A 12,087-nucleotide genomic window follows, 5' to 3' on the forward strand; every position below is an offset into this window, starting at 1 on the left:
CTTTTTGGATGCACCAGGATACAGATGTTCATCATCAACATGGGGCATCTAAAATGTAGAAACATAATTATTTATCTTGCTTGTAGAAGAAGGAAGAAGGAAAACTTGTGAGCTATTCTATTTTTTGTAAAGATATATCAAAGCCTTCCATCTTGGAATTAGACATGATTAATCATGAGATGAATGTTTATGTGTTGTGATATACCTGAAGAACTTAAATAATACACCTTCTATGTATTTTCACAATATTAAAAACACATTCACTTTAAAGTTTTTACAGAAATGTAATTTTATTTTTTTTATTTTAATTTGTTAAGAATTACACATATGTTCTTGGTCCTCAACATTGCAAGCAGCTGCTAAACTATGGTTTCTGATAATTTGTGATCTGAGAATTTTCCTAATTAATCGTTACCTCTCGATTATGCATTTTAAATCTGTAATATAATTAATGTTACAAATAATGTTACAGTATATTTAGAAAAAGCGTTTATTTTTGGATCTTTTATTCTACAGAATTGAAAATTTTGTAGAGTAAAATTCAGAATTTGACATAAATATTAGGCCAAATACCTGTGATAAATCCCTGTTAGGTGTCTCTTCAGATTGTTTCATCATCACAGGACATCCCATGTAAGGATTTCTAAATGGAAGGTATTTTAAATAAAAGTTAGTTTCATGTGCTTTAACCATTAAACCAAACCTATACGCCCATTATAGTACCTGTATACATGGCTTACTTGGTGTCAGTTATACTGTTTTGCACTGATGTTACATTCACATTAAACAAAGAATCAGCACCATGAGTTCATTTGAGTTTTAAGAAATATGTGTCAGATGTTACCGAACATCATACGAATCATTTACAGTACCTGTGAACATGTTGTGTTTGTATCTCTTTTACTGATTCACAAAGAAGCTGATCATCAAAGTGGCTGGGCAGTTCCTCTGTGGTGTTATCACAATCCTCACTGTGGGGCTAACACCAATTGCGACAAAAAAAAAAGGAATTAATCTGATCTGAGCATTTCAATTAAATTAGCAATTGTAATATTATATTTTCTCAGGGCATATCTATGCTTTATTTGGTTACCAATATATTATTTACACTATTTGGAAATTAAGCCGCAAATTTGTATTTAAATATGCAGAGGATGTGTAAAGATAAGCTACATTTCACATGTTTATAAATTATTGCAACATTACTCATGTGTACATTTCATATGTTTGAGATGGATGGATGGGGAATTCTTACCTTTATTAATATGTTTATTATATGGACAAATAATTATCAGTAATTATATTTACTGTACATAGTGAGCTGGAATTTCACATTACTTCTTTTTGTACCTGCATATGTGAGGAGGTCAGGGTCTCCACACTATCACAGCATAATTTGACTGGACCTTGGGACACAGTTATCATCATTCAGCAGGTATGCCTTCTATTGTCTTTTTTTCAGCATCATTAAAACATATCGCTGTGCCTCTGGCTGTGGATTGTACAGGACAGGAGAGGCTGCAGGTTTAGCGCGTTCTGGTTGAAGCCTTCGCGCTCGTAGTTTAAAATTTAATCAGCCTATTAGAGTGCAGCCTCGGTCTGGGTGGGGCGGAGCAGCTGAAGGCTGCTGGGGAGCTGCGCAGGATGAGCAGGACTCTTATTAGTAGGGCGCAGTGGCTAGGTAAGCGCTGGTGAACGGCTTTTGTAAACGTCATCTGATGGTGGACTAGTAAATAAGAAGTTTAGAACATGTAATCTTAATGCAAATACCAATAAAAGACCATCGTTTTAACTTTAAGCTACAAATGTGAATGTTAGTTAACTAGATAGCTAGCTAACCACTGCCAACATTACTTAGATAACAAATCACTGCGAACGTTAATTTACTAACTAACTAGCTAACTAGCAAGTGAGATAACCTGGATAGCAAGCTAGGAGAGACTGTACAGTGCAGTGCAAAGCTTCATTAGATTTAATTCTTAGCAGACAAACCAAGTCTCCCTGAAGCTGCGGGAGTCTCCCACATTTCGGCAGTGGCTCCCAGATGCCCGCGAGTCACATATAATCTCCCGGAATTCAGAACGAGTGCCACAAGCGCGCACACAGGCGACAGACTTTTTTTTCTCTAATCACGTGAGGGAAGGAGAGAGAGAAAACAGAGAGGGTTCTGATTGGCCTGTTCTCTGCAAAGAGTCTGTGAGACAGCCCATCGGACGGGATTTGTTCAGAGAGTGAGAGAAAGCAGATCATGGCGGAGGCAATATTAATAATTATTGTAATATGATATGAAATGTTTTTGATTTTGTGCAATTTCTTGTGATATTGTTACTGTCAATTTTTGTCAAATAAAAAAAAATAGGCAGGAATACTCTAAATTTTATATAAAAAAAAAACAAAAAACGTAAAATTAATTAATACAAAATTAAAGTTTCGTTATCATTTGGTTATCATTTTTTTTGCCACTCGGGGGGGGGGGGGGGGGGGGGTGTCTGTCTTCGTGTCTTTTTGTTTTAAGTAGTATAATGAATGATTTTTGTATGTAATTTATGATTACTGTTCATGTACAAAAATGGCATAGATACAAAAAAAATGTATGTGTATATATTGTATACTCCAAAACAAGATATATATATATATATATACCTGTCTCACATTGTTAGAGACTAATGAAAACGTTGTAATACTGTAATAATAATATATGTAATAATGCATTGTAATAAAATGTAATATCTGTCAACAGATCTTTTTGGACATAAAGAATAAAAGCAGAACCCCACTCTAAAGTAAAGGAAAGATTAGTCTCATGTTCAGTTTTATTTGTAATTACTAGTTAAAAGGTATTGTTCTTTACACATGCACAGTTTTGCTGAGTTTTGATACTGTTTTGTTAGCTGTCTAAATGTGTCTGTTTATTACATTATAGTGTGTGGACTGTTTAGACATCAGGTATCCAATTATGTTTTGTTGTAAGATCACTTTTTTGTGCTCTATTGATTTTGCCTCTTCAGATGACTGCTTCAGCACCTGAACGCATGTCCTCACATACAGAGGAGCCTACAAGAAAGGTATTTTTGCACCCTTATAATTTATACTTCACAATTTCTTACATCACATTCAGAATCAAATTTCACAACTACTGCAATTTCAAAGCATTATAAATGTAAAATAGAAGCCTGCTATGTTTTTCACTAGAACTAAATTATTAAAAAGAACATTATATAATTGTTTTTTTTATTAAAAGTAGTTTGTGTCAGTATTTATTTAGAACTGTATTTTTGCAGATGCTTGAAATTGTGAACTCAAGACCTGAACCGAAGGCCTTACAGACGTAATTGCCAACAAGAAAGGTATTTCTTACACACTTGTATGATTCACAGACATAATATAGGCAGACCTTATTCATTATTAGGGGTCTAAGCACTGTAGGTGCTGGAACCCTATTGGAATTGCTCAGATTTTTAGGGGTCTGAGCACACAGATTTTTTGCTATTTAGCATAATATGCATGCCGACCAACCAGCTTTGTCATGCTGGTCATCCAGTTTGGTGATGCTGTCCAACCAATTTGGTGATGCCAGTCAACCAGCAATATGTTTTAAGCCTAACTGGCCTTAAGGGGCCTCTTTGCCTGTCCTGTAAATCGCCGCTATATTTCTTCTTATTATTATTAGTCTTCCCTAAAAAAGGTTGTAGAGCTTAACAGTAAGTTGTAGAGTTGACAGTAAGTAACCTAAACTTCAAATTTGGCACAGAGAAACTAATTGTCCCACTACTCAGGCAAAAGAAAGGACCTCAGTTGGCTTGATGGTGGCGCTATAGAGCAACGTTTTGGTGAATATCTCAGCAACTTTGACAAATTTCTTTTTGAATCTTATTCTGGCAAGTTTTCTGCATCACATCCACTGCTGCCATATTTAGCAAAATCTATAAAACATAAATTGCTCTACTGCTTGTGGATTTTTAAATATATACAAACAATATAGATGTTCACCAGAGTCTCCTGATCAAGAATTATCAAAAATATTTTCATATTTATTAACAACATTGCTGCTATATGCAAATGTGTGGTCCCAGTGTGTTTAGTTCACATAAATGGCTGAATATCAGGACTGTTAACTTGTTTTTCAGTGATATTTAGCAGTTTTGTTGGGGACATGATTCTGTGGAAGGCATCCAAGAGGCGTATCAAGTAAAGCCTAGGTGGGGCTATAGAACCCAAAAATCTGTTTCTCAATGACCACTTGACCAAATGAGTTGTCATTTTGCATGCTGCATTGGAGGCACATTCTATAAGTGAATTGTTAAGGTCATATCTATATTTGCAAAAATATGGCCACCATTGGAAAATTAGTTTCAAAGTGGAATTTGGAAGGCTCAACATTCACTGATCGTCATTAAATTTGAAATGTATGTTTATAAAGACATTCTTTAATTGATGTTAATTGGCCACATGGTGGTGCAATTTCAAAATACTGAGAATAAGCCTTTCTCCCTTCACTTTGCGCAAAAATGTTTTATAACTTGTTTTAGAGAATATTAAGCTTGACAATTTTTCAAATACAAATATGTTAGAAAAGTGCACAGTTATTGTGATTTTTGTAGAAGTTTATAGACAATTTCACATGTCAAACTAGTCCATGGGTTTTCTTCAGATTTTCCTCAAACAGGTCTCAAAATAATCTATGGAATTCCCAAGTAAATAATTATTAAAGGAAAATGCAGTTTTTATCTGTTGACTGAAGTACATGAATCAATCTGAGCATGCTGCATTTCATTTAAAATTGGTTATATATATTTATTACAGATTGTAAAAATGTGACCAAAACTCAACCTTACTTTCACAAGGTCACCATAAAACAAACTAATAAAGATTTGTTTAGTAAACAAGTATAAGCATGACATTAAATATAAAATTGTAAATACTTGAAAAATGTTACTTGAGTTCCTATTACTCAAATGTGACATGGGTGTCGAGGTTCTCCATGTTTCTACAGGTCACTTGTGGCATAATGTGAAAGCATCTGCCTTCCTGGTCTGAAGGTTCGGGGATCGAAACCGAATTGGACCACAGCGACAGAATAATGCAATCACGTATGCAATTGGAACCTTGTACAAAGGCTGTCTTGCAAGACCATGCTTGTCTTTAGGCAGCTGTTATAATGCTTTATAGTTTCTAATAATAATTTAAAAAATGTGAATTCACTTAAAGTTTTGTGCTTCACCCTTTGTAATCCAAACCTTTAAAGTAGTATGTTGGACACCAGCTGACCTGTGCTTATAGAGTGGCGCAGTGAGGTGGTTATTCGGCTTGCATCTTGACAGCCTGAGTTTGAATCTTGTCCAGTGTGTTTGGTGAACTTCATCATTTTCTATGCAATTCGAAATAATTATTTTGTTCCTAAAACAGGTAAAACTGGTTAAAAAAATGTTAGCTTGACCCTTTGTGATGATTCAAAGATTGTAAATACTTGCAAGAAAGGTGCTGGGTTCCTTTTTACTGTCAACAGTAAATTGCCTGAAAAAACACACCCTGTGGCTGTCTTGGCTGAGCGGCGTCTTTCTAAAGTGCTTGCCGTTGAACCAAAAGGTTGTGGGTTCAATCTCAACCTTGTGCATTACCTAAAACAGTTTGTACCACAGCAACTGTGCTTCATCCAAACTTAAAATTTGGCATCAAGGTACTGTAATGAACCCACTACTAAAGTTGTGACCTAATTTGGCCTGATGGTGGTGCTTTAGAGCAATGTTTTACTTTTCAGCAACTGTGACATGCAGACTAAAAATTATTTTTGAATCTTATTCTGACAAGTTTTCTGCATCAAGACTCATTGGTTTTTAGCTCCGCCCACACCCATCACTGCCATATTTAGCAAAATCTACAAAACATATTTTTCTACTGCTTGTGGATTTTTTAATATATACCAACAATATAGTTATCAACATGTCCAGCAGAGTCCCCTGGTCAATATTTATTTTACAAATCTTCATATTTATTAACATTGCTGCCATATGCAAATGAGTCAGCCTGGGGTGTAGCTTAGTTCACATAAATGGCTAAAAATCAAGATTACTTAATTGTGTCAGAGTAACTTAGTAGTTTTTTTAACAAAAATAATTATTTGAAAGGCATCCAAGTTTTACTTCAATTAAGCTATAGGTGGCATTATTAAAATAAAAAAATAGTTTCTCAATAACTAGGGTTCCAATTAATTTTAATCTTTGCCTGCTGCATCTTTGGCCCATGTGGAAAGGGACTTATTAATAACAACTCAATTATTTAAAAACTATGGCTGCAGTTTATTAAAGCAATTTATTAACCAATTTATTAAATAAAGAGAACAGGCTGTATTGTGTAAAAAATATTTCCACAACATCATAATGGCACAAAATATTTAACATATTTATTTATTTTTTTTATTTTTTGATAAAAGCAATAATCATGCCAGCATCTAAATTTGGTTGTAAGAGGGCGCTGGGTTCCTTTGTACTCTCTCTCAATTAATTGCCTGAAAAAGGTCTTTTTTTTGCCATGGTTACTGAGTGGCAACTCTGTAAAAGACTCGCCTATGAGCTGTAAGATTGTGGGTCCGATCTCAACCTCTGGCAACTCTTTCAATGTGGAACTGTAAGTAGGTTCAAGGTTTATCTAAATTGCTAAAGAAATCTGAAAAGTGCTTGGACCCCTAGGATTGCTGCTTGCAGCTATATTTATAATATTATGTTTGTTATTATATCATGCTATATTATATTGTATACTCCCACCTTTGATGCAGCCCTGGACAATTTAAACAAAGTGATGTGGTTTATTATTCTTAGTTTTGCAGACTTTACCTACATTAACTCAGCTTTAGCTTTTTAACTATTTCATAGGAAATGCAATTGAAATATATATCATAAATAAACAGTATAATACTGTGTTAACCATCTTTCAAAAATGTGTAATCCTGGCATTTATCAAATGATACTGCAAACATCTGCATTACTCTAGGTTTATGGCATCTTCTTGTGATTGTGGGTGTCTTTAAGTTTAACATTTATGTTTTTTATTTCTTTTTTGTGCTTGGGTACTGTCAAAAAAGGCCAAAAAAAAAGCACATGGTTGAGGCTCTTAAAGAAGATCTGCCCTGATCCTAACACAGCCCCTCCACTGTATGAGACAGATACAGACTCAGATGTAAAAGTTGTTGACCTGGAATCCACACCCATAAATGAAAATCTCTGGAAATCGTGAGTTTTAGCAGTAGTAGCTAAAAATTTAGTCCTAATTACAAAAATCCATAGTTTTGTTTATGGTAAAAGAGAACAGATCTCAGTCAGAATACTTGTTAAGGCTCAACGGTTGCAAAGACAGAGTTGCATAAACACTTTTTCCATGTTCAGAGTTTTACTTCATAGTCTTCTAGAATAGATTTATATTTTCTCTAAATATACTGTACGTATATATTTACCCATGTAGCCATATTTAAGCAAAAGAACTCAATGGTTTACAAACCTATTTTTGTTGGTGAGAATGCACAGAACGGTTCAATATTTGGCGCATGACCGCAAACAAAGCCCGTTCCACGTTGGTGGAAAAGAGCTATTTGTGTAAAATGCTGTGCCCTGACATTTTTCAGTATTTTCTTCTGTATTGGGTAAAGGGTGCACAGCAAATTTGCCAGTGTTAAATCAACATGTAAATCAACTTATATTTAACACTGGCAAATTTGCTGTGTTTGTTTTAACCCTGTTTATCCTAAAAACAATGCAAAATATGATTTCTGTATACCTTTTTAATTTGGTGTGGTAGATTGCTCACACTCTTGCAAAGACAATTATGTTAGAACATAGTTTATTACTACATTTATTGTAACATTTGAATTTTTGTTGTGTTAAAGAGTCTGATAGATGCTGAAAGTGAGCTTTGTGCAGCCTCCGAAAAAGAGATCTGTGCTCATTGAGGAAATGGTGTCAGCACTTAAAGGTATGTAACATACCAGAGTATGTATTATTTGTTTCTCAACAAAAAAAAAAGTTATGTAACATCCCACAAATTCTTTAATCATGGTCTTGATGCTTTGTGATGCTTTGGCCTGTGCTTTGCTGTTAAAAATTGCCCTTTATGGGACTCTGTGTATGTTTGGGGGCTCTACCTTAACTGACAGTAGAACAAATTGAGGTTCTAGAGTCACCATTAACTTGAAGAGGAAATTCGGGCAGCTATTCTCTCTATGAAAGTTGGTAAATCACTAGGGGTGGATGGTTTATAATGGAATATTATAAACCATACATTGATATTCTAGCCCCAGTTTTGACAGAGGTTTACCAGGAAGCATTACAGAGTGGATCACTACCAAGTACATTTAATGAGGCATTGATAACCCTTATACCTAAAAAAGATAGGGACATAACAGACTCCTCAAACTTTCGCCCAGTTAGTTTGATCAACGTAGATTGTAAAATTATGACTAAAGTCTAGATAAGGTGTTGCCAAGTATTATACATCCAGATGAAGTAGGGTTTGTTAAAGGCAGAGCATCAAAATATAACATGAGAAGGCTGATTCACTTGATTTGGCTCCGTAGATTGGATGTCCCACTCACAGCCGTATCACTTGATGCCGAAAAAGAATTTGACCGCATAGAGTGGGACTTCCTTGTGGATAAGGATCTTGTATACTGAACCTAAAGCGGCTGTGATAACTAATGGCTTTATATTCCCTTTCTTTTCACTGACACGGGGAACGAGGCAAGGGTGTTCACTTTCACCGTTGCTTTTCACTACTGCCCTTGAACCTCTTGCCACAGCTGTGATGAAAATGTATTTATTTAAGGTGATTCATAATCAAAAAGGAGGGTAAAATATTACTAAAATATGTACGTAATTTTGACTGAAGATACTGACTAGCTGCAGAGATTAGAATGTGCATTCGTGGCTCACATGGGCGTGCAGGACAGGTGAACACACGATCACATCCCTCAGGCATCAACCATAAAACATACGTGGCACAAGTTACTGACCAGTGTACTGGAAGGTTCTGGAAGCTACGTGTCACTAAAGTGTAAGCTTCACCCTCGCCCCAGGCTGTAGGAATGCACCGGACCGACTGGTCAAGACTGGCCAGGTAATATACCGAGATACGTGGACTTTTTACCATATAAGGCAATGTTTTTTACCATATAAGGCAATGGCCTGAGGGGAACTAAAAAGGTATAAATACCCTGAGATGTTGGCTGTACGGAGGGAGAGACTTGAACGCATGCTTTGAAATGTATTCTGTCTTTTCTCCAATTAAATAATTGCTACTCACTTGATCCAGACTCAAGATTTTTTTTTTTCCCACCACACAGCTATTAGAAGCAACCATAACATAACAGAAATCTGGGGAGGTGGTAGCGAACACAAGTTGATGCTGTATGCAGATGATATTTTATCACTACTTAGTAGCACTACTTAGTACTTAGTAGCACATCAATCCCAACATTGATGAATGTCATAGAGGCATATTCAGAACTGTCAGGGTACAAGATTAATTGGCGTAAATCTGAGGCAATTCCAATCTCGGAAGGTTGTACACAAGGTGATGTGGCACAATATCATTTTAAGTGGATTTCGACAGGAATTAAATATTTAGGTATAAAGCTATGTACAGACCTAAAGGAGATCTCAAAACTTAATTTTGAGCCCTTATTGAAAAACATTAAAACTAACATGTACAAGTGGGGAAAACTTAAGCTGTCTCTGTGGGGAAAGGTTAACACAATAAAGATGGTAATAGCTCCTCAATTTAATTATATATCAATGCTTATATATCAAAAACCTTTGTCCATCCCATCTGAAATATATAAACAGTACAATGAGAGTAATAGGAGTTTTTTGTGGGAGAAAAAAAGACCACAAATTAACTTAAATAAAATGTACTCCCGGAGTGAAAATGGAGGGTTAGGTCTTCCAGATATCAGACTGTACAATATTTCTTTCAAAATTGCTAAACTTGCCAAACACTGGTGCAAAGATGAAACAGGACTGGATTGGGTAGCAATAGAGAGAGATTTGGCCTTTCCATTTTATCCTAGTGACATCCTCATGCAAAAACTTGAGAAGCAGGACAAACATTAACCCTATAGTGTCTCACACAAGGGAAGTTTGGGATCAGGTTCACAAAATGATGGGAGTCTTACAGTATCAACAATACCAACAATAGTATCTTCACTTTGGCACAATCCTAAAATAGTTATTGGTAAGAAATCAGTTTACTAAAAGGAATGGCTTGAATGTTGGATTCATTCTGTTGGGGACCTATTTTGTGAGGGAGTGTTTATGTCCTTTGAATAGATTCTCAATAAATACAACTTAAAGAACAAGGGACATTTTTGTAAATATCTCCAGATAAGAGCATCTGTAAAGAAGAATGGTGACATGAGCAATGTGCATAATGAATTATGTAAATATTTCGAATTATCACCTGAATGCCATAAGGCAGCAGTATTTTACAAGATCTTCAATGGGACATTTAAGAACCCTTGTAACAGCCTTAGGTTTGTGTGGCAGAAAGACCTTAATTTTCATATTGAGGAAGAGAGCTGGGAAAGGATTCTGTCAAAGGTAGGACGTCATATAAGGGAAGTAAAAGGGAAATTTACCCAGTACAAGGTGTTACACAGTACATAGGTATTACTATACCCCCCTGAAGTGTAAAATGGGTATAAGTAAAACTGACAAATGTTGGAAAGGTTGTACAAAGGGTACGTATCTACACGCACTCTGGAATTGCCCTTTGTGCCAAATTTGGGACTGATATTTTGGAAATCTAGAAATCACCTAGACTTTGTCTGCTGGGAGATAGGACTGAATTACCAAATGTGTCGTGTAATCTTTTTCTGTTATCATGGTAGGCATTGTCAAAGCTGCTAGAATTATCTTAAAACATTGAAAGAGTACGAATATGCCTACGTCAAAAGAATGGATGACATTAATGAATAAAACAGCAGCATATGAGTGCATGCTAGCAAGACTGGATGGCAGTAGAAAGACTTCTAAAACCTGGAAACATTTCTTTGACACAGTATGTGCACAGTTCATTAGCTAAAAGGGACTGGGGCAGGTATACTGTATTATATATGTAATTCTCAAAGATAATATTTCACCTTGTGTATATACTGTATTGTATGTAAACTGTTTTTTTTTTAATCACCTCTTTCTTAGTAGTTCCCAGAATTCAGAGGAGCTCTGCAGGAGGAAGATCTTATAAAGCACCCCAAACTCTGGAATAACCGTCCCGAAGGTGTTAAGTCTAGACTAAAAACTTACTTATTGGACTAGACTAAAAACTTACTTGTTTGGTCTAGCTTTTGTTAATTCATGTTTTTCCCTTTAGATAAGGCTGCAGATCCATGGCTTCATGGGCATATGGAATTGTGGTGCCTCTGTGTTTTTGTTACCTCTCTTCCTTTTCTTAGGCTGTTTTACTCAGATGTGCCAAAGCATTAGCCACACTCTGATAATGTTTTTTATTCTCCGTTTTTAATAAATAAAAACTAATTCCCATCTCTCTGCCTTCGCAGAGTTACTAACTGCCCACTTGTCTGACCCAATACCAATGGATGTTGGACCTTCAGGATCTCATGTCCCTTGTCGGCCTGATGGAAGTTTCTGGAAGTCAGCCTTCCCCATCACCCACCACAGTTCAGCTGCCCATCATGCAGTTCAATCTCCTGCATTGGACTAGCGGTTCACTCTCCACTACTGATTGCATCGAAGTTTACATGAACTCTAAATGCTTTAATTACTCAAGTTGCTATACACATGGATATATTACCTTTATAAATAATATTGATTTGATTTGACTTAAAACATGCGTAAACATGCGTTTAACTGTGTAAAATTGACTTTAACATCATCATTAACACAATCATTTCTTTTTGGGTTCATTTGTGTGTTGAATGTAGTAAAGTCTGTTTTTGAAGGATTCAGGGCTGAGAAAAGCGTTTTGCGTATAGTTTTGAGCTCCTCTCTCACTACTTAGAGCAATAAACTGCTTCAAGTGTTGCTTTGAACTGAAAAGTTTTCTTTCGCCCAAAAATGAGTATTTATCACCTATTAGCACATA

At 35.7% G+C, this 12,087-nt stretch overlaps 1 long non-coding RNA gene across 4 annotated transcripts in view; it reads left to right on the forward strand.

Moving 5' to 3' along the window:
* Positions 1-2,748: 2,748 nt before the first annotated feature.
* LOC111190348 (uncharacterized) overlaps positions 2,749-12,087 on the forward strand; it is a 68,696-nt gene continuing 59,357 nt past the window's right edge. For 2 of the 4 annotated variants that reach the window (XR_007427564.1, XR_007427566.1), the window contains exons 1-3: positions 2,749-3,065; positions 3,282-3,347; positions 7,877-7,962. This is a non-coding gene — a long non-coding RNA (uncharacterized LOC111190348). Of the gene's footprint in view, positions 3,066-3,281; positions 3,348-7,876; positions 7,963-11,542; positions 11,794-12,087 lie in introns of those variants that run through there. The other 2 variants (XR_007427563.1, XR_007427565.1) reach the window with 2 other exon arrangements.

Source organism: Astyanax mexicanus, chromosome 20 (assembly GCF_023375975.1).
Source record: "Astyanax mexicanus isolate ESR-SI-001 chromosome 20, AstMex3_surface, whole genome shotgun sequence".
In the NCBI taxonomy this organism is placed as follows: domain Eukaryota; kingdom Metazoa; phylum Chordata; class Actinopteri; order Characiformes; family Acestrorhamphidae; genus Astyanax; species Astyanax mexicanus.